Genomic DNA, 24810 nt, shown 5'->3' on the forward strand with positions numbered 1-24810 from the left:
GCCATTAGTGCCATGGTCATTTAAAACACCAGCCCGTTCAGGTTATTAGCAAGCCAGGGCAATTTGAGTGAACAACCTGTCCAGGCAATTAATGCCAAGGTAATTTAAAGTGCCACACCATTCGCAGTCCCGTCAATTAGCAAGGAGTCTTCCATTTTACAAATGGGGCATGCGACTCCTTGGGCACATTCAGGGGCCTTTGTCAGGGGCAGGGAAATGTCTGACCACTGAACAGCTCTCACACACTGTCGATGTGGTTGGTCTTCTTGACTTCAGACCTATGGGTGGATGTTAAACCAGAAATCTTAGAGATGCTGGCTTCTGTGCCCAGTGGCATCCTGTACAAAGTGTCGGGCTACAGTAAGATCCTTCCCCACAGCAATGGAGCACATATTGTAATGCAGATTGCATGCCCCCCCAGAGAGGCAGAGCACCATTCACCAGCCCCTGTGTGGCCCCAGAGAATGCCAGTGTGTGCCAGCTGCCTGGGTATCACATAGACCAGCCACACTCTTGGCACGCCGGAGGGGATTGGGTGCCATCTCCCATTTTCCACAAAATCCAGCCTAGAAGCACAGATGAGCTCTGTGTTCTGCGGTGTTCCCGAAGAGATTAGTGTTGTTGTCTGTCACACACATCATGATTGAATCCGGGGAAGTTTGGGGAAGGCGCAGGGGCGGGCCAGCTGGCTCAAGTGGACCCCTTCTGCCTGCCTGACTGCCTCTGAGTGAAGTTTTCAGGTGGCTTATCGGAGCTGGCTCGCAGACACACGGCCCTTCCAGGTCGGCTGCGGAATGCGAGGTCAGGAACCATAAACTGCAGTGTGAGATGAGGGCTGTCGGCTTAGCGGAAGGCAGAAAGCATCAATCATTTTTATGAGGTGCTTTGACCTTGTGGGGTAGCCAAAACAACTTTGCAGACCCTCAAACATTCTTAAGTTACTTATTATCATTCTAATAATTATTCAGCATGTACAAAGCTCTTTTGCTGAAACACATCCTGTATAGTCTCTTATCAGTTACTGTGATTAATCATTCCCATTCAGCAGTGGAGTTTGATCCATTAATTTAAAAACCTTTGTTAAACACATGTTCAGGCAACGCACTAGGAGCTCTGCAATGGCGTTAAATAGGAAAGGCCTCTGCCTCCAGGAGTTAGTTTGCAATCTTATTAGATTTCTCTGTCAAATCCTTAGTGGCACTAGTCGTAAGTACAGATAAATTCCACAGATTTCTGAAGAAAGGTGTCCAAAAAAACATCAGAATTCAGGAAAGAATGACAAGAATTTAACTCAGAGGATTACAATAGAGAAGGGCGCTGCAAACCGACACTGTGATGGCTTGAAACATGATCTGAAGCAAATGGAATTTTTTCAGGATCTCTTGAAAACTCAGATCCTGGACTCTGATCTGCAACAATAGCTATTCCAGAGTGTTCTGTGGCAGGGAGGAAGCAAGCTGAATTCCCAGACACAGGGAACTTTCAGTGTTTGGTCTTAACTGATATTTTCTATCTGTTAGAGAGAGATTTACAAGTGTTCACATGTAGATAGAGCCTTTGGACTGTTTGCCAGTAAATAAGGATTTTGTTCAACTGGTTCATTACGAAGACAAATGAGGCTGTGAAAACTTTGTTTTCTCAATGTCCTACCTACTTTTTTCTATTTGCTAGAATTCTTCAAGGTCAAGATCAAATGCCATCCCCTTCTTGAAAGTTTCTTAAATCATCTTCTAGGAACTCATACATATTACTTTGTGATTGCATTATGGCAGGGATTTCTTTTTACCTTGTATTACATCTTAGATTGGTGGGAACCACACAGGTGGAGATGTTTCTTACTGTTTTTTCCATAAACCACTGAATCCAGCAAAAATTTCAGTGTTTTCAAACATCCACATTTCTCAAACTGCCTCTTTCAGCCAGAAATATAACAAAATCTTGTCAAAATATGTCTTGGTTTTCTAGTTAGAGTCTATGATCTTTAATTGTAGTTATTTACAAATATGTTTCCAGTTTGAATAACTCCCATAAGGGCTGTGAGAGGTATTTCTCACCTTTCATTATCTCACAGTATGGCTGGCATTCTGTGCCACACATAGAAGTTATTAAGGAAATTTTTGTAATATTGAATTGAATCTGCTTTCTATAACTTGCATATTAAATGCAACAAATTCAAAAGGATACAAACAGGAAATGGCTTTATTTTTCCTCAATCATCACTTCCTAATATCTTTGGGCAAAGATCCCTTTGCTGCATCTTTGTAGGTTCCTGGAGAGAGCCAATGTCTTCAAAGTCACTTTCATTTATAAGAAAACTCCCATTTTGATAGTTAAGATTCACATTCAGTTATTAAAAAGTTCAGTATTAACAGATTTAAAATTTCAATCTCACATCCAATTAAAAAATTCTCCCTTTTCCTCTGCTCCTAACCTATGGTTGGGAGACCTGCAATGGTCTTTTGACTGTAGACTAAATTCTGTGACAATTTATAATCCAAATGGAGAGGACAGGGATATCTTGGGCACCTTGGGTCTACTTGATTCTTGAGGACAAAGATTAAGGTTTAGTTTAAACTATTTTCAACTGCTGGATTTTTCATGGGTTTACAATGACTGTGGCAACATTTATGACTTTAACCAACCAGGCACCAAATCCAAATATTATTGCAGTGGGGAGTATAAGTATCCTTTGCAGAGAAGAGGCTAATAGAACTTTTGCTTTGCATTCTGAATTTATAATTAGCATCTGACAATCCCCTTGGAATTATAACTCTTGCATTGTTACACACTAAATAGCTACACTTGTCTTGTTAATAAAATCATAGTAATTGAGTAGCATTTTCATTAAGACAAGAGTGTGGTTCATTTTGAAGATAGATGAAAAAAAAATAACCTGGAGATACCATAGAAACTCTGCTTTTTCATTCAGGTTGCACGGAACCCATATTAATGGGAAATTGTTTTGAACAAATATCTCAGCAAGTCACATGCCTTTGTCCCCTTGGGTCAGTACTACTTGTGTTCCTGCCTTGGGGCGTTATCAGGTGTTCTTCAGTTTCTGGGATGCCTCATTACCTGGCAAAATAAGCTGCATATATCTATTTTAGAGACCACTTAACATTCCTCAAGTATGTAGAACTGCCCCAGGTCTGACAGTATCCTCAAGTAAAGGTGGACACAGTGCTTTACTGAAGATGTTTTCCCAACCATAGTGAATAATTTAAGAAACTGCCCATGTCCACACCAAGCAAATCACAGATAATAACAGATCCCTCGTGATCTAATAAAGCCCGATGTAGAATTCAGAATCAAGGTTTGGTATGGAGTCTTCTCTCTGAGAATGAGGAGAATGAACTAACTGTCCTGCAAGGTGGTGATCAGGGGTAGATATAGCCATGGATGGTCATGCACCTGAGTTCCACCTTTGGAGAGTGTTTGACCTCCATGTGCATTCTCTGGACCCCTGTACCTAGTAACAAGACTGAGGTTTTGTGGTGGTGTGGAAGCCTTTGTGTGAAGATGGTGGAGCATCTAGGCAAGCTGTACACATCTGAACAATAGGTGCTCCCTGGTCCTGAAATGTGGAGAAGGTTGAAGGGTGAGTAGCACCTTTGGGTCTAAATAAGAGCCTTCATGTACATTTGCAAAGACCCTCAGCTTCAAATAAAACTAGGCAAAAATAGAAGGGAACTAGGTTGTTGGCAAGTTTGTATTTCATGAAGGCTAGAATACCATTCCAAGACTCTAACACCATGCTTCTTCAAGCCATAGACATCATCAGGATATTTGGTGCTTGATTGAACGAGGTACGTACACACAGCACCAAGCCAGAAGGGAAATTTCACACAAACATAAGTTATAGGTCCTACCCCCAGAACCTCAAAATCTGTCTGTTATTTTATTTTTTGCTTGGCAAATATTTATTTAGTATTATAAAGATGCTGAAGGGATGAAGAAAGATAAATCAAATAGATGTTGCTCTCATGGTGTGACGGAAAGAGCTTTGGAGCCCATCAGGCCTGGCTTTGAATTGTGATGCTGCCCTTACCATCTCTGTGTCCTTTGGTAAATTGGTCACCCTCTCTGAGTGTCAGTAGCCTCTGCTATATTAAAGGGGTGAGGCCCACCTTTTGAATTTGGTGATGGTAGGATGAGACCCTGTCTGTTACACACCTAGCTCAGTGCCTGGCACATAGCAGGTGTGCTGTAGGTCAGATTCCCCAGAAAACAAGATGCTGAAGTTCTGGGATTGGCGTGCAGATGGGTGCTGGGGCCTGCTCCCAGAGGAAGTCCTCAGAGGAGGCAGGACTGGGCTGAGGGAGGAGCTGACTTGCAGCAGAGGCCCTGGCCCTTCCCATGGGAGCTTCCGAGCTAAATGGCTCTTCGGAGACATCCTAAGTCAAGGGGGACTTTGATCTTTGTCCCCTTGCACTGACTTCCTGTCTTCGGGGAGGCAGTGTAAGCTTGGGTGTGGCATCTTCTATCAATAGAGGGCAATTGCTGGGACGGGACACAGCTGTGTGCGGTAGGCAGGCAATACTCCATCTGCCCCCAGGCAGGATCTCGGCAGAGCCCCACCACATCCACTCCACGTGCTCGTGAGTGTGCGTGCTCCTTCTCCTTTCTGCAGAGTTCCAGATGTCCAGAGCTCAGTGGAGGAGATGAGGCACAAACACGACCCCTGCTGAGTACCAAGTGCATGCGTCTCAGAAGCAGCACAGACACAATGTTGTGAAGGTCAGAGAAACGAGAGAGGGCCTTTAGTTGGGGTCACTCCCAGAAGGCTTGAGAGACATGCCCTTGAAGCATGAAAAACAGTGGAAGAGAGTATTTCATCCTATGTGGCACAGGAGTGCTGAGCGATGTTGGAGGAAATCGAGCCCAGGAAGGGCCGGAGAAGTTGGGGACAGTTCTCTGGCAGTGTGTCTGTGGATCAACTCGCCAGAATCCTTGGCTGCGCTTGTTAACAATGAAGGTCCGGGATCCAGTAGGACCATCTGGGTCTGAACTGGGAATATGCATTTTATAAGCCCCCTAGACAATTCTGATGCATGCTGGAAGTTCGGAGAACCCTGATTAGCAGCTTCAGCTCATCTTAGTCTTACCCATGGTTTAAAAGTCAGGTCATGTCCTATCTCATTTAGTTGTTGAGCACTTGTGACAATCAAGATGCTGTACTCAGACAGAGCAGCACTTCAGATTCTCTGTCACCAGGGCCTCCAGACCTAATGGGTGGGCAGGAACGTAAACAAATCACGTGGAGTAAAGATTGGCGAGTGCTGTTCCAGGAGAGGATGGCTTTGGAGCCATGCAGATCTGGGTTGTTATTCACTAGTTTATTAGCAGTGTGGTTTGGATAAGATCCAGAACAAAAGTAGGGTATTAGCTTTAGATAATGGAAGAATCTCCAATTCCTGTCGGATGGAGTGAAAGAAATATTTCTAAATCCTCTTAGCCTCACCTGCAAGTGCTAAAACATGAAGATATGTAAAATTTTAAAGACTAAATTGTATATCCCAGAACCCCTTCCTCCCACCCTAGAAGACACTTAGCCCCCAAATATTCTTCCAATTGTTCCGTAGTATCACCCAAAGGATAAACTCGCTTACGGCCATGGACAGTCTACGTGGTACTCATCACATTCCTCCTGTCCTGCTTCCTTTGAAGAGGTCCAGGGCCTGTTGGGCCACTCAAGGAAGGCTCACCAGTGCCATTGCGGCCAGCCCAGGTGCTTCTAGAGCTGTAGCCCTCAGCATGCCAAAGAGAAGCTGGGCACTTCCATACGGAGGAAGAGAGAGGATGGCCTCTTCTTATGTCTAGGTCATACCCTGTTTGGGCCCAACAAAACTGCTTATGTCCAGAGTCTTACAGTCTCCTGTGAACAGTTTCTCATATTTACTTTTGCCTGGAATCGGAAAGACTCTCAAAATCACTGTTCTGTCAGTTTCTGGCTCTCATACATCTAAGCATGGGGGGTCCAACTCAGTTCAAAAGCCACATAGGGCATAGGGACGGGATTGTCCTCATTGTTCTCCTCTCCCCTCGGCTGAAGTGCATTTCCAGAAACAACAGTCTCCCTTGGTACTATTATTAACCCTGTTTCCCAGCTCCTGGTAGCAACAGTGTCTTGGAACATCTTTATTTTAGCAGAATCTTTTTGCCTTACTTTCGCACTGCTAAAATGTCCACTGAGGCACTTTTCCATAAACCATATGGGTGGTCTGCACATCACAGAAGAAGGGGTCATTGATTCCAACTTGGGGCAACCAAGGGGGCTTCAGGGAGGCGATTCACTTGATCTAGGAATAGCAGACCAGGCAGGGAGGGAGTAGAGAGGCAGCCCAGCAAAAGCTCTGCAATCTGAGAGCCCCGAGTTCAAATCCTGTGCTGCCTCTGTCCAGACACATGAGCTTGGGCTGGTCCCATGGTCATCTCTTTCCAGTTGGAGTCCATGGCTCCATCTCCAGCTACTCAAACTTCAAAATAAGACATTCTCTGGTTTCTTTCATACTTAGAATGATTCAGAGCATTCTGGGGCCATTTCAGAGCTCGAGGTTCATGTCTCTCCCTTCCTTTCAGCTGTCAAGAGAGAAACTCCCCCCTCTTGCCTAGGAAATTGGAGCAGAGTGCCAATGTAATGGCCCAGTGGAAGGTCTGGTCTCACCTACCACATGATGCTTTGAGGATCACAACTGTTTTATTTACTACAGAAGTAAGGGTAGGAGTAGATGAGGAAAAGTTTTGAGGTTATGGGGGAATTTATACCTGGGAAAATTCTGTAAGTAGTGATAATAATCATCACAAACATTAACATTTATTGAGCACTTATTATAGAAAAGATACAGTCTTAAATGTGGATTAGATGAGATGATGGTTTATCTCACTAACCTTATAATAATATTAAGAGATTTGCATCATATTCATTCTTCCCAAAGGAATGTAAATTCCATGAATGCAGGGACTTGTTTATCTTGTTTTCTGTTATATCCCTAGGACAAAGATGAATACCTGACACATAGATACTTGCTATGATCTGAATGTTTGTGTCCCCATAAATTCACAAGTTGAAATTCTAACCCCTGAGGTGGTGGTGTTAGGACGTGGGGCCTTTGGGAGGGGATTAGGTCATGAGGGCAGAGCCCTCATTAATGAAATTAATGCCTTTATAAAGTAGGTCCAAGGGAGGTCATTTGCCCCTTCTATCTTGTGAGGGCACAGCAATAAGGTGCCATCTGTGAACCAGAGAGCAGTCACCAGACACAAAGTCTGCTGGCACCTTGATCTTGGACTTCCCAGCCTCTAGAACTGGGAAATAAATTTCTGTTGTTTATAAGCCACCCAGTCTATGGTATGTTGTTACAGTAGCTCAAACAGACTAAGACAATACCCAAATGATATTTGTTAACTGGATATATCATTGTCCACATCTCACAGATGAGGACCCTAATATTAGAGGATTTAAGTGACTTGGCCCTAAGTGGCCTGACTCAAAGTCTGGTGCTCTCCGCCACTCACTAGACTACTCTGCACATTCTTGAGCTTGAAGGGTGAGCAGAGGCTAACAACTCTGGGGTAGGGTTTTAGAACAGCTGGCATGGGGAGCAGGAGTGGAGGGTGACCCAAGAGTAATGAAAAGATTGCTTCAGATTTGAAAGCCCAGCAGACATTGACATCTCTGTCAATGAGCAGTTGTGAAACTGCTCACAGTTTCACAACTGTAAGACAGCAGTTCATTCAGAATTCCACTGGTTAACCCTTGGAAGAGGGAGGAGAGTGTTCATGTGTGTGTGTGTGTGTGTGTGTGTGTGTGTGTGTGTGTAGTGAGAGAGAGGGAGGGGAGGCAAGGGAAAGTAATGAATAGAAGCACTGCATCGATTGTTAGGTTGACACAGTACCAAGCAACAAGCTTCTTAACAGAGCTTTCTAGAGACAAAAAGACAAAATCAAGTTGGCTATGTGAGGTCTAAGAGCACACCGCTCAGCAATGGAAGAGGCAGGATTAAAATATGCATCCAAGGACCCCACCCTGCCCCACTTTTGGGGGGAAGATAGCTTTCCTCTTATCACTTTGTCAAGCAGACATTGCATTTCCCGGTCAGACTTGACCATAGATTGCTTTTTACGTGACATATCTTGTAGGACCAGTGTTCCAAATGGTAAGATACACCCACCAGTGAATGGGGAAGTGTGCAGCAAGGGAACCCTTTCCCTTCATAGGTAGACAACTTTGCATCTACACATGGCCTCAGCGTGACTCTCTCCACCACTGCAAGCTTGTGGAGGGCAGGGATGGGTTGCATTTATCTCTGTAGTCCCTCCAAACCAGAACATTCTAGTGAGCTCTACGTGCTCAGTAAAGCACATATTCCATTGACCTGAATCAGTCCCTGGGGCTGACTGTGCAGACTCCATGTCTGGGGAGAGCCACAGCCGGGTACCCCGTCTCTTAGCCCCCCTCCTCCCTGTGCCAGGGCCTGGGGCACCGCAACAGTGCTTTAGAGGCCTGACCCTGTCTGAGGAACCCTCCGCTGCCTGGCCCAGTCCCCAGTGCAATGCCGACCTGCAGAATAACTCTGTGCTTCCTACACAACGTGTCTCAAGTCACTCCTTCTGACGCTTTGGCTGAAGATGTAACAACTCTCCAGGGCCGTGGTTCTTTATTCTTTTATCCCTTCCACACCCCACTTTCTTTCTTGACTTCGGTCTTCTCCCCACTTACCTTATATCCCTTTCCACGGCTGTTTCTGGCCTCCTTTCTCTTTTCCCCGAGACGGCTGCAGCAAAGTGGACTGTGCTCCCCACTTGAGGTCAGAAGTCTTGCGCTTCGCTCTGCCCCTTCCTTTGGTACATCCACTGGGAAGTTGTTCAGCTTCTTGAAGCCTTATTTTCTTCTTCCACTGAGTGAGATGATCCGTACAGGTATCCAGTTCTACCTTCGTGACCTATGGAGTCGTGGGCCTAAGTAGGACAGTGTTTGTGGAGCTTTGCAGACACAAAGCACAATGCACACATTATTCATCCTATCTGTGGTTTTTCTTCCATGCTCTTTCTCAGAGAGCACGCTTAAGGATACTAGGAAAGCACACAAAGAATGGACAGGACAGAAATTAGAATGTTTGCTAGGGAAAATGCTTAGGACATCAGAGATAGACTCTGCTCATGGGAGGGCTGGGCCTGAGTAAGGCTCTTTCAGAAATTGGATCAAACTATGCACATTTATTTATGTAGTGTTTCTTTATACATTTATGGGCTTCTGAGTATAAATAAATATATAAAGGTATTATTAATATGAACTTGACTAGCACATGTTAAAATATTAATTTAGTCAAGTTCATGATACCTTTTATAAGATGAGGAAGGGGTATGAGAGAGGGGGAAGGGGGAGGAAGAGTCAGGATGAAGGGAAGAGGGTCGTGAGTGGTTGGGGCACATTCAAAGGAGGAAAAGGGGAGAGGGAACAGATGGAGGGAGAGCCCAGGCTCTGGTGGCAGTAGTGGCAGGATTCTCACCAGCGCCTGAGAGCATAGGTCCTGGAGCTGGGGAGAAAGCTGACTGCGTAGGTGTTGGACGTAGGCATTTGGCCTGTGAAACAGGCTGGATATTCAGAAAGTGAAGAGCTCCAGCCCAAGTCTGGATTGAAGACAGCCGGAGTCCACATTGTCTGAGGTGACCGAGAACTGGGCTGAGGAGCAAGCTGGGATTCCCTCTCTCTCCAGACAGCTAAGGCAACGTCCAGGCTATGAGGCCACTGGTGACCCTTTCCTCTCCTCCACCTGCTCCTGGAAAGATGGCTGAGGCCAGAGGCCCTCAAGCATTTGCTTGATAAAGGAGCCTCAAGGAGTGACAGAGGTGAGCAGTCTAATTTCTCCGTGTGCTGCTTGGAAGGAAGACACAGTGTAAGGCTACCATGTGGGTGGGCAGCGAATAGGGACCTGAAGAGAATCTGCACCAGGTAGTCTTGGAACATCCATGTAAGGTTTAGGGGAGTGAAAGATGTGCCAGGCCACAAAGTCTGTCTTTCTAGTCTTCTGAGGTCCCTTTGGTTGCCATCACTGTGAGGTCTGTTGAGAGGTGGGTTGTATAGATTTTTTCCCCCAGTGAAAGTAGAAGACTTGAAGGGAAAACACACTAGCCTATGATGACCCGCTATTGTTTTGGATGGCTCCCTTTCCAACAGGGGAGCAGCATACCTGCTGTTCAGGTGCTCAGACCCAGGAGTGTAGACTTCCTGTGAGTTCAGGGTCCAGCTCTGCTGTTCCAAGTTGCCAGAGCTTGGGAGACCCACTTCACTTCTCAGGGTCTCTGTCTCCACCCCTAAAGTGAGTCTCAAGTCTGTGACTCTCTGGAATCATCTCGTTGCCTGTGTATTCTGCCACTTGCTCACAAAGTAGGAGATGACCATTCACTCTGGCTTGTCCCAACCATGGTGAGAACGATGGCCTCACTGCCACTTCATTTATCACTGTTGAAACCTCAAGGGGAAATGCTTCTGACTTAAGGATTGAGAAAGCCCAAAATGTCTTTGGGTATTAAGATGTTATTGATGACTCATTTGTAATGTCCCAGGAGTAAGACTGAAAAGAATTTATTAAACTATGTAGCATAATGTAATAGAATTCCAAATTTAGAAAGTATATGTGCTCTCTTTTTCTTTCTCTCTCTCTCTCTATGTGTGTGTGTGTGTGTGTGTGTGTGTGTGTGTGTGTATGCTATATATATAAAATCTATCTCCCTCCTATCTACCTAATCAATCTATCCACCCATCTACTGTAATCTCGTAAACTGTTAATATTATATTGTAATCTTGTATTTGTGGCATTGTTGTGTTAATACCTATCTCCCCTACCAGTAGGATACTTGAAGAGTGCAGGAACCACATCTGTCTCTTTCACTCCAAGTCAGCTCTGTTTAAAGTAATGAAAGGCACAGTAGATGCTCATAAAACTGTGCTGAATGAATGAGTGATCCCTGTACTCCCTACTGCTGACTCCTGACCACTCTTCATTCCTGAGGTCTCTCTCCTTGCCTGCCCTTTCTTGTACTGCAATGGCCTTTTAATTTTTTACTCAAATATAATTCACATACCACAAAATCCACTAATTTAAAGTGCATAGTTCAGTGGTTTTTAGTATATGCACACAGTTGTGCAACTGTCACCACTGTCTGTTTCTGGAACATTTCCATCATCGCCAAAAGAAACTCCATACCCATTAGCAGTCACTCACCATTTTCCCTTCTCCCCTGCCCCTGGCAGCCAACAATCTACTTTCTGTCTCTATGGATTTGCCCATTTAGGGGATCTTAAACAAGTGGAAGCATAAAATATGTGGTCTTTTGTGTCTGGCTTCTTTTATATAGCATGTTTTCAAAGTTCATCCATGTTGTAGCATGTATCAGTACTTCATTCCTTTTTATGGTGGTTAATGCTCCATTGTAAGAACAGATCACATTTTGTTTATCTATTCATCAGTGCATGGACATTTGGGCTGTTTCCCCTTTTTGGCTATTACATATAATGCTGCTATGAACATCCCTTACAAGTTTTTGTATGGACATATGTTTTCAATTCTCTAGATCCCTAGGAGTAGGGTTGCTGGCTCATTGTTTCGGTTATTTTTGTAGGTGCCTTTCTAGTTCTTTTGTTTTGGTTCACTATTTTTCCTTCCTGTTTTCCTTTGGTTAGAACATTTTTGTTTTCATTTTCTTGTAGAGGCAAGGATCGCAGCCATCCACTGACTGTGACTTGCTGTGTACGTGGGCTTGCTGACTGCAAGTTGGGCACGCTGGACTAACTGAATTATGAGATTCCCTTCCATAGGCAGCTGTCTATTGCAACCATGGCTATACCTGAGTATTGGGAACAACACAGACAGGACTAGTCATTTCCTTCCTTACTGCTTACTGTTACCTCATTTGTTTTCAGCAAGTCCCCAAAGAACCATCTTAAAGATGGCTCAGTATGCCATGGCTCTTTGGTGGCATATCTTGGTGAAAAACCCATGGATTAGCCCGATTCCACAGGATAACGATGGACATGCTCACTTTTGCATTACAAAGAGGTGATCTGGAATCTTGAAACTTCTTTCTCATCAGAGCAATAATGGAGGAAATCAGGGCTGGGTTTGCCTGGGTGTGCTGACCATCAGAACACCTCTTGGCTGTCAGCAAGTCCAATGTTGTGCTGGGTAATGATAATGTCTGATGCCCAGATAAAAGGTTCCAATCAATGAGAGGAAACTTGTCTATGCAATGGAAAACATTTCAGTGTGTCTGACAGAGCAGGAGTGCAAAGTCATAAAGAAAAGAACAAAAATTTGCTTGCCAATTCCCTGAAAGGCCCCTTTTAAGCCATGAGATTCCTAGAGCAGGAGGGGTGGAGATCTCAGATGTCATCCAATAGGTTATCAATGTTTCAAAGATTGCAGAATCATAAAAGTTAAATATGGAGAGAAGCTATTAAGCCTTCTAATCCTTCAACTGCCAGTACCCACCTCTTCCTCCTTCCTCTCCAACCATTCAGGTAGGTTACCAGGTCTGGTTTAAAACAGTGCCCATGACTGAGCTTCTTCCTTTGCTGCATGTGTCTCTGGTGAGATTTGACAGGAGATTGGCCAGAGTGGCTTCCTAAATCAGGGACACGAGAGGCAGAAATGAGGGTGCTCCGGTGTGAAGCTCCATAGCGAGGCAGTACCTGCTGGAGGAGGGAAGCTGGAATCCGTCGCTTCGAAGATGTCAGAGACAGGCAGAGAGTGGGTGTCTCTGATTGACTTTGGAGCTGGTCTTTCCTGGCTTGGTCATAATTGGAGCAGGTGCCTAACCTCATGGTTTGATTTGAGATGTGCCTGGAGGCCCTCCTCACCCTCTCCAGCTTGTGCATGTCTATCACAATCCCACCATTAGCAACTCTTGCCTTTGGGTTGAGATATGATTCTCTATTAAAATGAAAATACTCTTGAAAAACAGAATAAATTAAATCTGATACTCATTCACCTCAGTATATATTTAAACATCAGATCCTTTCCAAACAGCAGCTCCTGAAGACAAATTTTGACGAGACTAGGGTGGGAGCAGGTGGTGAGGTGGAAAGGAAAACTTTACGGCAGAAGCATGTTCTGGAAAGCTTGTGTCTCTGGGTGCAGAAGGTATGTGTTGGGAAGGAAGCTCAAGCCACATGAAGGGCAAGTCCATGCTCAGCTTCAGTATCATGTTGACTCTGGCCAGTTCCATGGTCAGTTCTCAGCCCCTGCACATCACGCCCGCAGCTGCCAGCTGGACCAAGACATATTTGAGGTGAGTGAACACGAGGCTGCCTCCCTGTGCATCCTCTTCTCCTGCCCCAGCTGTCTCTGCCCAGCTAGCACAGTGCACAGCTTCCAGAACAAAACATAGCCCTGCTCACACCTTGATTTTATCCCAGGGAGATCTGTGTTGGATTCTGAACTCCAGAACTGCAAGACAATAAATCTGTATTGTTTTGAGCAAGTAAAGTTACAGCAGCAACAGAAAACAAAATACCATTAGGAAGACTGAGATGAGTTAATCCATCCACGTCCCTCATCCCTGTTCTCCTTGGTCACTTCCCATATGCAGACTCTCTCGCCATCTCCCCACTTAGACATTCATGCCTGTTTAACTCTCCTCTTCCTCTCCCAACTCATCCACCAAAGCTTTTCTACTCTGCTCTTTGAACCCCCTTTCAATAATAACAGATACCATGTATCAAGCACTTATTTTCATGTATTCCCTTATTTCCTTTCCTTACATGATTGAAGCACTTGGGTTTTACATTGTGGAAGCCAAGGCCTAGAGCAGTCAATTTCCTTGCCCAAGGCTGCGCCGCAGGGAGTGGCGGAGGTGGGCCTCAAATCCAGATGCCCCCTGTGTTCTTGGCCTCTATGCCAACGCTTCCCAAAGGGGAGGCCATAGGATAATAGCACCACAGGGTGTGAGTGTGTCAGAAGGAAGGAGGATGTCAGTGGCCTGTTGTCGAGTTCTAATGTCCTATTTCCTCGTGGCTGTCTGCCGAGGCCTAGGACACCCTTGGGTTCCTAATTTGCAGACTCTTATCTGCTCTGCCACCTGCCATCTTCTTGGGGATTTTTTGTTTGTTCAATGGACCCATCTGGCCTTCTTGCTTCATAATCCTCTCCTCTGGCACCTCTGTCCACCCCCTACATTGCTAAAATACACAAGACAGATGCGTTTCTGAAATGCCAGCCTCCAGTGCCCAGACCTCTGCCCAGGCCCCTTCCTCCTTCGGCTTCCTCAACACCTGCTCATCCCTAAGGCCTTCAAGTCCTTAGCCCTCTCTCGTTCCCAAGTCTACTAGGCCCATCCTGGCTTTCCCAGATGCACATTAGAATCATCTTGAATCATTTCTCTCTTTCCAAACTGCTAAACACAGAAGGTCGGAGGTCGGGGGAGGCAGGCAGGCCGTGGTATTGGAACCCCCCTGGGTGATTCTGATACACGGCTAAGGTGAGGAACACTGCCCAAAAGTAGCCTGGACTCTGGGGGATCCCTTCCATCTCCCCAGCCCTGTCTTCTCCTGCTCTCTGCTCTTATTCCTACGTGGCTGTCCCCTACAAATGCTCCACATCTGGGTGAAACCAACAGTCTGTCTTCACCATTGTTTTAGTTAGGAATCTTTGGGTTGCAAGTAACAGAAACCCCCTTCAGCCAACCTAAGAAAATTTTTGGAGAAATTTCTTATACAAAAGCTGCAGGGAGGCCACTAGGGTTCTGGGAGGCCTAGACACAGGGGCTGCAGTATTAAAGGAAGCCAGGACCTTCTCCATGTCATCATTTCCATTTGCCTTTGTGCTTCTGCTCCATTCTCCTTTCTTACCTCATATTTTTCCTGCCTTCTCTCGTTGTGGAAAGAATGGCTGTCACCAATAACTTCTGAATTTACTGTCTGAGAGAGGGTAGACTGAGATGGGAGCTTTTAGATTCAGTTTAAAATTCCTGGGGGAGGGATTCTAATACCCCAAGATCAGATCAAGTTCTTGCCCCAGGACCAATCAAGTGTAGTCCCATCAAGATGCAACCACGTGGTTTAAACCTGACTGCTCCCCAAATAACGCACACACCTACGTGGACAGAAGGGGCAGTGATGGCTGCAGTGCGCAGGGAGTTGGAGGATGGGAGGAAGAAGCACATGGCCAGAACAGCAGGGCTGCTGGATATCACAGAGGAATTTGCCCAGATATGAGGGGTGCTTCCAGCACAAAGTTTGTTTCGCAGTGTCAGCTGGGTCCTTGACAGAGGTCAACAATCCTTGTATTCATTTATAGTCAGTAATTGCTCGGTCACCTGAGCTGATTCTAATCCTTTCCACAATCTTCCCACCACCTCTCTTTGCAGAAAACACAGAAACCACTGGGCACAAACTCCAGCTCTCAGTTACTTCTCTCTGAGAAACCAATTTACAGCCAACCTTCAGGCTCACATACTTTCTCCTGTCCCTTCCTGTTCCATCAACCCGTCCCTCTTTGATGCATCTTCATCTGCACTTTCTGTCGGTCTTGCCCTTGCACCTGTACCTGTAACCATGGTGGATCCTCTCTTAGGTGACTTCCTCCCTTCACGGGCAGACTTCTGCCTTCAGATGTGAATTTCCTATTTAATCCTCAGTGCACTTGTTCTGGCTTCTGCCTGTCCCACCCCTCCTAGCACAAATGACCTCCTAATTGCACAGCCCAATGGGTGATTTTCAGCCTTTGTCTTAATGTGTCTCTCTGCTGCATTTGGCACAAGCTTCTAAATATGTCTCCAATCATTTCTTTTCTTTCTGTTCCTGTGGCCATGCCAGGCCCTCTTCAGATCTCCCCTGAACTGGTGTATTAATAATAGGGCCCCTCATGGCTTCCTACCTGAGCTTTATCCACCTCTTCCTGCTGCAATTAAAGCTATTTTTCTTTAAAAAAAAAAAATCTGATGAAGCCACTCTACCATTTTAAATACTTCTACTGCTTTCCATAGCCCAGTAGCCTCAAATCCTTAGCATGGCCTTTGAGGCCTTTAGTGGCATGAGCCCTCCTACCTATCCAGTCTCATACTCCCCCCTCACCTCCACCTCCTGCATCCACCAGTACCCAGCTGCTCGTAGCTCCCTAAGCAAACCACGTTCTTGCAACTACTATTCCTCCCATCACTCTGCCCAGCCATTTTTCTCTCTTTCCATCTCAACTCAAAGCCCCGCCCTCCTTTGGTGGAGCCTTTCCTGACTGCTCCAGGCAGAGCTCCTTGTTCTCTCCTTTCTGATTCCCATGCAATTGTAGGGCTCCTCACATTGCAGACTTATGATTTCTTTACACATCAGCTTTTCCCACAAGATCACAGGCTCCTCTAGGGCAAATGAGGGGGTTTAATCATTTTTAGTCAATAAATATATGATAAATGCATGTATAAATGGGAAGGGGGTATCCATGGAGACTGGGCTGGAAAGGGAGATGACACTCCTTGATGTAGGAGACCTGCCACAAAAATGTGGACACTCTCTACCTTCTGGGCTGCATCCCTGCTTGGCATTTGGCCTGCTTGCTTCGGTTACATATGCCTGGTTTAGGTAAATGGTGCCTCCTTCTATGCACATCTGTTTCTTTTGATAGCCCATAGCAAGGTATCACTCAGCCTCTTCCGGCTTCTACCTCTTTACTTTTCTCCTTAAAATCCGATTTTGAAAAGCAAGTCGAGGAGTTCAGCCGCTGAAAGATCTTCATTGATTTATTTTGCCTTCCTTATTTATTAATGGGACCACTTTCTCCTTGATATTTCTTTTTTCTCTCTGATGTATTTGTAAAAGCTCTGCTCCTTCCTCTTAACCCGATGCATTAGATTAGCCCAGCCTTTGGGGTTCTCTCTCGCACCTTTTTCTTCCCACTCACTCCAACTCTAGTTGAGATACCTTTGTGTCTCTTGCCCTGAATCCTTGTGTCCAGCAAAATTTTCAAATGATGTTAAACCTTCATGTTGGTCCTGGGAGAAATCAAACGGCTAACTTCTTAATCCCTCCATTTTGCTCTTTTTATCTTGACCTTGGCTCTCAATAGCACAGTGGTTAAGAACTTGGTCCTGGAGCCAGATTGCTGGGGTTCAAATCTCACTTCTCCCACTTACTGACTGTGTGGTCATGCTCAAATTACTTACACTCAAACTGCTTGTACCTTAGTTTCCTCTTTCTGCAAAAATGGGCTTAATAACACTACCTTCTGGGCTTGTTGTGAGGATTAAGTTTATCGAAAGCTGTGACATAGTGAGAAGAGTGCCTGGCACAGAGCCCTCCATGGCTATTAATTCTTTCTATCGCTTCACCTTCACCTCCTCCCTCACCTTCCTCCTGCTGTGCAGAGTGTGCTCTCTGGTTGGTTAGCATGAAGCATTCAGTGATGCATTCCTCTGTGCAGAACATTTTTTTAGACATTGTGTGTATAATGACCAGAGGAGGAACATAGGTGCAAGCAAAAGCCAGATCCTGTTTACAAACTTTGGGGCTTGCAACAAAAGCGAAATGAAAATGACCTTTTATCAAGTGGTTACAGGGCTAGGCAGCGTGGCAGGTGCTTTACATAGTTTATTGGGTATCATTTCTTTCTTACAGCAACCATTTAAAGTTGAAATCATACCTCTGTATTTTGTAGAGGAAGGAGTTGAAATGGAGTAAGGTTAAGGTTCTGTCTAATGTCACACAGCAGTAAGTGGCAGAACTGGAATTGGAACCCACATTGGCCTGGCCAGAAAGCCCATGCCCTTCACCACATGGCACTACACCGTCCCCAGTAAATGAGCATTGTTATTATTTTGTGATCTGGAGCAATTGCAAGAAGAAGGAACTGGAGCCAGGTGTACCATTGTTCTAGTGTACTGAGAGGCAAAGAGGACTCAGACAAATGGGGGACTGTGAAACTGAGATAAAGGGGTGAATCTGGGAGTAAGTATGCTTCCCTGTGCCCCGTGGGTGGCAGGGGCTTTGGGGTACAACAGAAAGCACCTGGCACAGGGCCCTGACAGTTTACAGTTGCTTAGTGCGTGTTTGCTGGGTGAACACACGAATGCAAGAAATGCAGCCATGGGGACGCTGAGCTCACCCTGGGGGGACTCTGGCAGGGGCAGCTTGGCAGCAGGTCCCAGAGGAAACTAGGCCTCTGCTTCAGGGCACGTGCAGGAGGCCACGCTGTGGGGCACCAGGAGGGGCTAGTGCTTGGATGAAGGAGAGAGGGTCTGGGGGCCTGGGGGCTGCCAGGAGCTGCTTGGGAAGGGCGTGGTTCCTCCTCCACCACCCCCTCCACTTCCTTCCTTGGTGACAGTGGGCCCAGGGCAGCTTCGCTGATCCTCATACTCGCCCCATAAGGTCCGGAGTGATCCCTGAGGGGCAGGTAGCTGACCTAGGCCAGTCCATGCAAGGGCATGTCTGATTCTGCCCAGAATTTAGAGCGGCTCATCCGAGGTGGCCAGGTAACCTGGGGGCTAAGGGCGGGGCTTGTTAACAAGGAGACTCTGGGAGCCCCTCCAGAATCAAAACTCCTTGCTGTGACCTGCTGACACTGGGGACACTGGCCTCTAACTCTCCCCACTGGCCTCTTCCCTGTCTTTCAGGCCAGGCAGTTCCTTTTTGTCCCAGGTCTTCGTGCCAGCTGTTCTGCCTGCCTAACATTGTCTCTCTGTCTCCCAGAAGGGTCGGCTCCTTTGTCTAATTCTAGCCTCAGTTCCAACATCTCCTCCCTGGCTGGCTCTACTCAGAGCCTCACCTAATACAGAGATCCGCCCTGTGCCAGTCTTTGTCCTATCACTCTGTTTTATTTTCTTTCTAGCTTATGTTGTTGTCTCAAAGTTTGTTTGTTTGTTTACTTGCTGCTTCTGCAGCAGAAGCTTTGTCTGATGTGCTAATGGTGATGGTCTGTTCTTAGAGAAGTGCCTGGCCCATAGTAGATGCTCAATAAACATCTTTGCAACAAATGCATGACTCTGAGCATCACTCTTAATGCACTAAACTCACCTTTATACAAACACACCCAGTCTCTGTTGCTGTAAAATCTCCCTGGTTTCTGGTTCAAAATTCTAGAATGCAGTTTTATAAATATGAAACAATGGAATTTAGTTGAATGTAATGCCAGAGTTGGATTTTCTTAAGATCACAGAAGGGAGAGGAATACACATGGTTTTAAAAATACTACAAAATAATTTACTGTAAAGTACAAAAGGCATGTTACTGAGCAACACTTTTGTAAATATTATATTTTCTTATTTCTATATTTAATAAAGAGAAAAGCCACCTTGATGCTTGTCTGGGATTCAGCACTTAAAATGTTCAAAACTGAAAATCAGAGAGAGAAATTTAATCCTGCCTATTCATTTGGAAATGTTCCCGTGGAGAATTTCCTGTTCATGTTTTTACTGCTTAGAACACATTTTAGTTCTTTCCTAAAGCAGCTTTACTTTCTCTCTTTTTTCTTATTTTAAGGAAACATAATCAACCCAGACAATGGTTCTCAAATGTCTTAATTGAGTAGCTATTACCAGAAAGGCCCATTAATCATCAAGGTTTAAGTTTCAACCTGCTTCAGAGCGACTCCCTTACTTATCCGAGTTACTATGACCCCGCCTTCTTTCTTCTAGTTCCATTTCTTCTCTTGCTTCCAGGTAGCCTTATTTTGATGCTCTGCCTACACTTGAAATTTAACATACCAAAACAGCTGCTTTCTCTAACAGTCAGAACCAACACCCCTTCTCAAATGCCCCAATTCCCTTCAGAGATTCCCTTTCTGATTTAACGCCTGAGAGGTGTAATCTTGGATCCGTGTTCACTCCTTTTCCTCTAAGAGCACCTTATGAACAGCGTGGAAGGCCTTTGTGGGACTGGAGGGTCCCCGAAGCCCTCCTAGTTTTCCTTGGTTCTATCAATGTTCCTTTTGTCTCACTCCCTACCCCTAGCATCGGCCCCACCACCCACAGCCCAGGCCTTAGCTGATGAGAATCCTTCTGGTGTCCAAGCCGTTCTGCCTCCTGCACCACCACCTTAGTGGCAGAGTCTTAGCCCGGGCCCACCAAAGTGCTGTATCTGCCATCCACGGGGAGGCTGGCCTTACAGTTTCTCAGCAGGCCCCTCCCACCTCAGGTGCCCGTGCCAATGATCCCTGGGCCTGTCTGTGTTCCCAGCCTCCCCAAGCCCTTGCTTCCCCAAGAATAGTCAAGGCCAGATAGACTCTTTAAGCTTATGACTTCTGAAATACTTTTTTAAATAACACCTTCTTTAAACACAACAAGACTTGCAAAAATTCCTTTAAAATAAACCACTTTTCACTAACACTCTCCAGGACAGGTTTAGGCAATTTCTTCCATTCAAAAAAATATGTATTAAAAGTCTGGTATGTTCAGGTACTGAACTAGATGCTAGGGAGTCCAAATAAGTGGGAACCTACAGTCTTTTCAAGCTGAAATGTGAAAACTGGGGCTGGAGAAGCACAAGAAGTGGGGGTGTGAGGATAATGCACCAGGAAGAGGAAACAGTGTGGACAGGATATGCAGAGGAGCGAGCTCATCTTAACAGTGGAAGTTGAAGGCCAGAGATCTTAAACAGCGAGTCAGAGAGAGCTGTGGGGGTGAGGGGAGGGGAAGGGATGATCAAGAAGACCATGTTTGAAATTTATAACAAACAAAACTATTGATGGTATTTAAGCAGGGGAGTGATATGATCATATTTACAATTACAAAAAGACCATTCTGGAGAGTGGCTTAAAAAGAGTGGAGTGTGAAATCAGGGTCACAAGTTAGAAGGTTATGGAAGGAGTCTCAGGGTGTAGGGGAGGTGGAAAGATGGGGGAGAGTGGATCAATTCAAGAGGTGTTTCAGAGATAACTATGGGAGGCTTCGGTGTTAGATTAGACATGTGGAGAGGGAGATGGTGGTATCAGAATAAGTCTTAGGTTGCTTTGAGTGCTTTGAGTTCTTTGAGTGCTTTGTTGTAGAGAGAGGCCCTTTATCGATATTATTAATAGTAAAGATTTGGGGGGAAACAGATTTGGGAACTGAAGATCAAAAGCTGAATTTGGGGCAGATTGAGTTTAAGATGTCTTGGATACCAAAGGAGGATGTCATGTTGATGCTTTGCTATTTAGATCTGAGGATGAAATAAAAATTGGGGGACACTGGTATAAAGATGTCATTTAACACCATGGGAGTGAGTGAGATTGCCTTGGAGGAGACAGAAAAAAAGAAGGCTCCAGGTATCTAGTTTGTCTTTATCTACATGATGCTAAATAACTAGTCAACTTTGTCAATAAATAAATAATTACTTGTTGGCTTGACTTGTCTGTTTAACTGAATTGACCTGTTCGTCTGGTAACCCTAGAAACTTCTGATGTAGACCCAGCTGCATAAGTCAACATTTTTCCATTCTTTCTTGAAAATCAGCTCCTACAACAACACAGAGAAAGAGAATTCATTGAACTGTCTTGTTTTTGTTGTTATTTATTTATTTTTTATTTTTTGGTAAAACCAGAAGACAAATGCAATCTCTGGACTCCAAAATATACAAAAGGAACTCAGACACAGCAGAAGCCATATAGAAGAAAGTGAGAAAAAGAAACATGGAAAACAGAGAGAGGGTCTAGTGATACCAGGTCTCGGACAAAGAAAGAAAATATTTCTTGATGGCAAGAGGCTCCTTCCCAGAGGTATAAATTAACATTTTTTCACTCTGGACCTGGTTTGGTTCAGTGAAGCAGAGGAAGTGGAACCCTACATAAAGAATCCTACAGACATACCATGTTGGCTGGAAACCTCCACCTCAGTGGCAGTAGAGAAGAAAAGTCTTTGGTTATAAAACCTGCCAGCTGGGGGACTGTGCTGATGACTTCTCTCTCATCTACAGGAAACTCCTGGATAGAGTTGGTCCAGGGAAATCTAACTCATTCAATAATGAGCAATAAAAATACATTAACACAACATTAACAAAAAGATAAACAGGAGAAACAAGTAGCAATAGAAATAGGAACCATCCAAAATCTGTTGCTGTAGAGACATAAAAATTGTGACTAACATTTTGCCATGAAATTTTTAAAAAATGAAATAATTGCCTATATGAAGAAAAACCCCAAAGCAAACACGTGAGGTATCAGGGAAGACAGGGAGGTGAAGGAAGGAAAGAGGTGAAATAGGAGCTTGCAGGAAATAAGTAGAATAAAAAACAAAACCATCGCAGAAAAGAAGGCAAAATTGTAAAGAGCAGAAAGAATTGACATCACTCAAAAATATAATAAGGAACATAGAAAATAGAGAAAAGCTAACAAAATACATGGAAACAAAAATGAGAGTTTAAAAGGAATAAAGAGAAACATAATAGCTATGGAAGACAGAAAAGGGCAATCCAAAATTCACAGAATTGGAATGTCCAAAATAAAAGCCTGAACAATGAAACTGAAAAACTGAAGACAGATATGAAATAATATGACTGCGTTAGTCCATTTCGTGTTGCTATAAAGGAAATACATGAGGCTAGGTACTGTATGAGAAAAGAGGCTTATTTGGTTCACAGTTCTGCATAACACTAATATCTGCTACTGGTGAGGTCTTCAGGGAGCTTCCAATCAAAGCAGACGCCTGGCTCGTCACATGGCAAGAGAAGGACCTGGAGGAGATGGTGCCAGGCTCTTTTAAACAACCAGTTCTCTCAGGAACTCACTCATTATCTCTGGGAAGGCACCAAACCATTCATGAGGGATCTGCCCCCATGACCAAAACACCTCCCACTAAGCCCCAATTCCAGCACTGGGGATCAAATTTCAACATGAGCTTTGGAGGGGTGAAATATCTAAACTATATCAATGACAGAACCAAGATTGCTACACCAATCAATATAAATGAGCTTAACTAGCCTACTTAACAACAACAACAATAAGATTCCAGCTTCACTTATTAATGAAAAGGAATACCTGACTCTGGACAAGACCCAGCCCTGAAACAAATGATTCAAAGAGGTTGAAAATAAACAAATGGGCACAAATACCCTGGCAAATAAAAACAGTAAAAAAAAAAGCAGGGGTTGAGCTCTTAATGTCAGCCAAAGTAAAATGCAAACCAAAAAGCATGAATTGAGTCAAAAAAGGGATTTTAAAATCCAACATCTGCAATAATGCATGATAAAGATACCATACTGATGATATCTGTACACTGAATAACATAATCTCAATATTCATAAAGCAGAAATAACAGAAAATAAAAGAGAAAAAGATGGAAATACACTAAATAGGAGACAAAGATTTCTCAATTGGACAAAAGTTAAGAAGGACAGCAAAATAAAACTAGCATTTAAAATTAAAACACAAAACAAAACAAAACCTTCTACTAGTAGAAATTTAAAAATTTTATTTTTAACAACTCTTCGGTCAATGAGGAAATGAAAACCCAAGTTAGAAAACATTGATAATTAAAGCATTACATACCAAAATCTAAGAGTTACAGCAAAGCAGTGCTCAGAAGAGATTTTATGGCCATAAATACATAACTCAATCAAAAAGAAAGAATGAAAATGAATTAGGGAGTGGTGTCAGTTAGCCCTACTGTTATACACATTGAATTGAAAGACAATTTTGCTGTCCAACAGATGCTGTCTAAATGCATAGGGGCATGTTTCTCACTTTGAGATATTGGATAGTCTCTCTTCTGCCACTTTTTGGAGATACAGACTTAGGATTATAGAAAGAATTAGCTAAACAATTCTCTCCTCCTCTCTCCCTCAGACGAACATAAGATGGAGAGGTGAAGGGATGTCTGAGTCAGAAAAAGGATGGCACAATCAAATGGGACGATTGCTGAAGGTTTATTTATATTCACACAGGTGTGGGTGAGGGCAGTGATTTTCAACCGTGGCTGGTTTTAGAATTACCTGGAGAGCTTTTAGAAACTATCAATGACCCTGGTCTTTCCTTTTGTAGCACTTTATAGCAATTTGTGATTGTTTGATCAATGTCTGTCTTTCTTAGGACTGTAAGTTTTGTGGGAACAGCCACCTCATCCTCATCCATTTGGAACCCCACTTTCAGGTGTAGTTCAGCACCTGCCCAATCACTCCAGAAATTTGAACTTACTTGGTCTTTGGTGAAGGCCAGAAATGGGGATTTTAAAGAATTCCCCATGGGTTCTACCAAGCAGCAGGGTTGGGGACCACTGGTGCAGGGGATCCTCCTGCAGCCTGGAGAGTGCATGCAGGAACCTGGGGCTAGGAGCAGCCTGGCTGTGACCATCCTAAAGCCCAAAGGGATCAGGAGAGGGAGTGGTTACAGGAACCTGGAAGTGTAGACCAGGCCACCTTGAGAGGAGCAGTAATCTTTGATCAAGGACAAAACCAGTATGAAGAAAACTAACAGGGAGGGAGCATGACCTTATTCCCTTCCCTCCTTCCAGGAATCTATTCCCCATTAGCTGAAGCCAATTGGAAGCTCATGGGGACAGAAGCATTGATGTCATCCACACCATCAATTTTGGTGGAATTATATATGGTACTACTTTAAGATTGGCCAAGAAGGAAGTCGTGGCTCTACCCTTTACTGACCATGCAACCTTGGACAAATCATTAGGACATTTTTCTCATCTGAAAAATGGGGGTATAATTCCTTCACAGGGTTGTTGTGAGGTTACAATGAGATAAGATATGCAAGGGGAAAAATGTTCAGTGAATATTAGCTCATAATGAATCACCCTGGATTTGGGCCAAAACAGAATAACTTTGAGGGCAAATGTTACCTGAAAGAATTCTTCTTTCCCTCATTAGAATTAATTTCCTTTTGGGCACTGGTTCTCAAGCCGTTGGAA

This window comes from Propithecus coquereli, unplaced genomic scaffold (assembly GCF_000956105.1).
Source record: "Propithecus coquereli isolate 6110/MARCELLA unplaced genomic scaffold, Pcoq_1.0 Scaffold17, whole genome shotgun sequence".
In the NCBI taxonomy this organism is placed as follows: domain Eukaryota; kingdom Metazoa; phylum Chordata; class Mammalia; order Primates; family Indriidae; genus Propithecus; species Propithecus coquereli.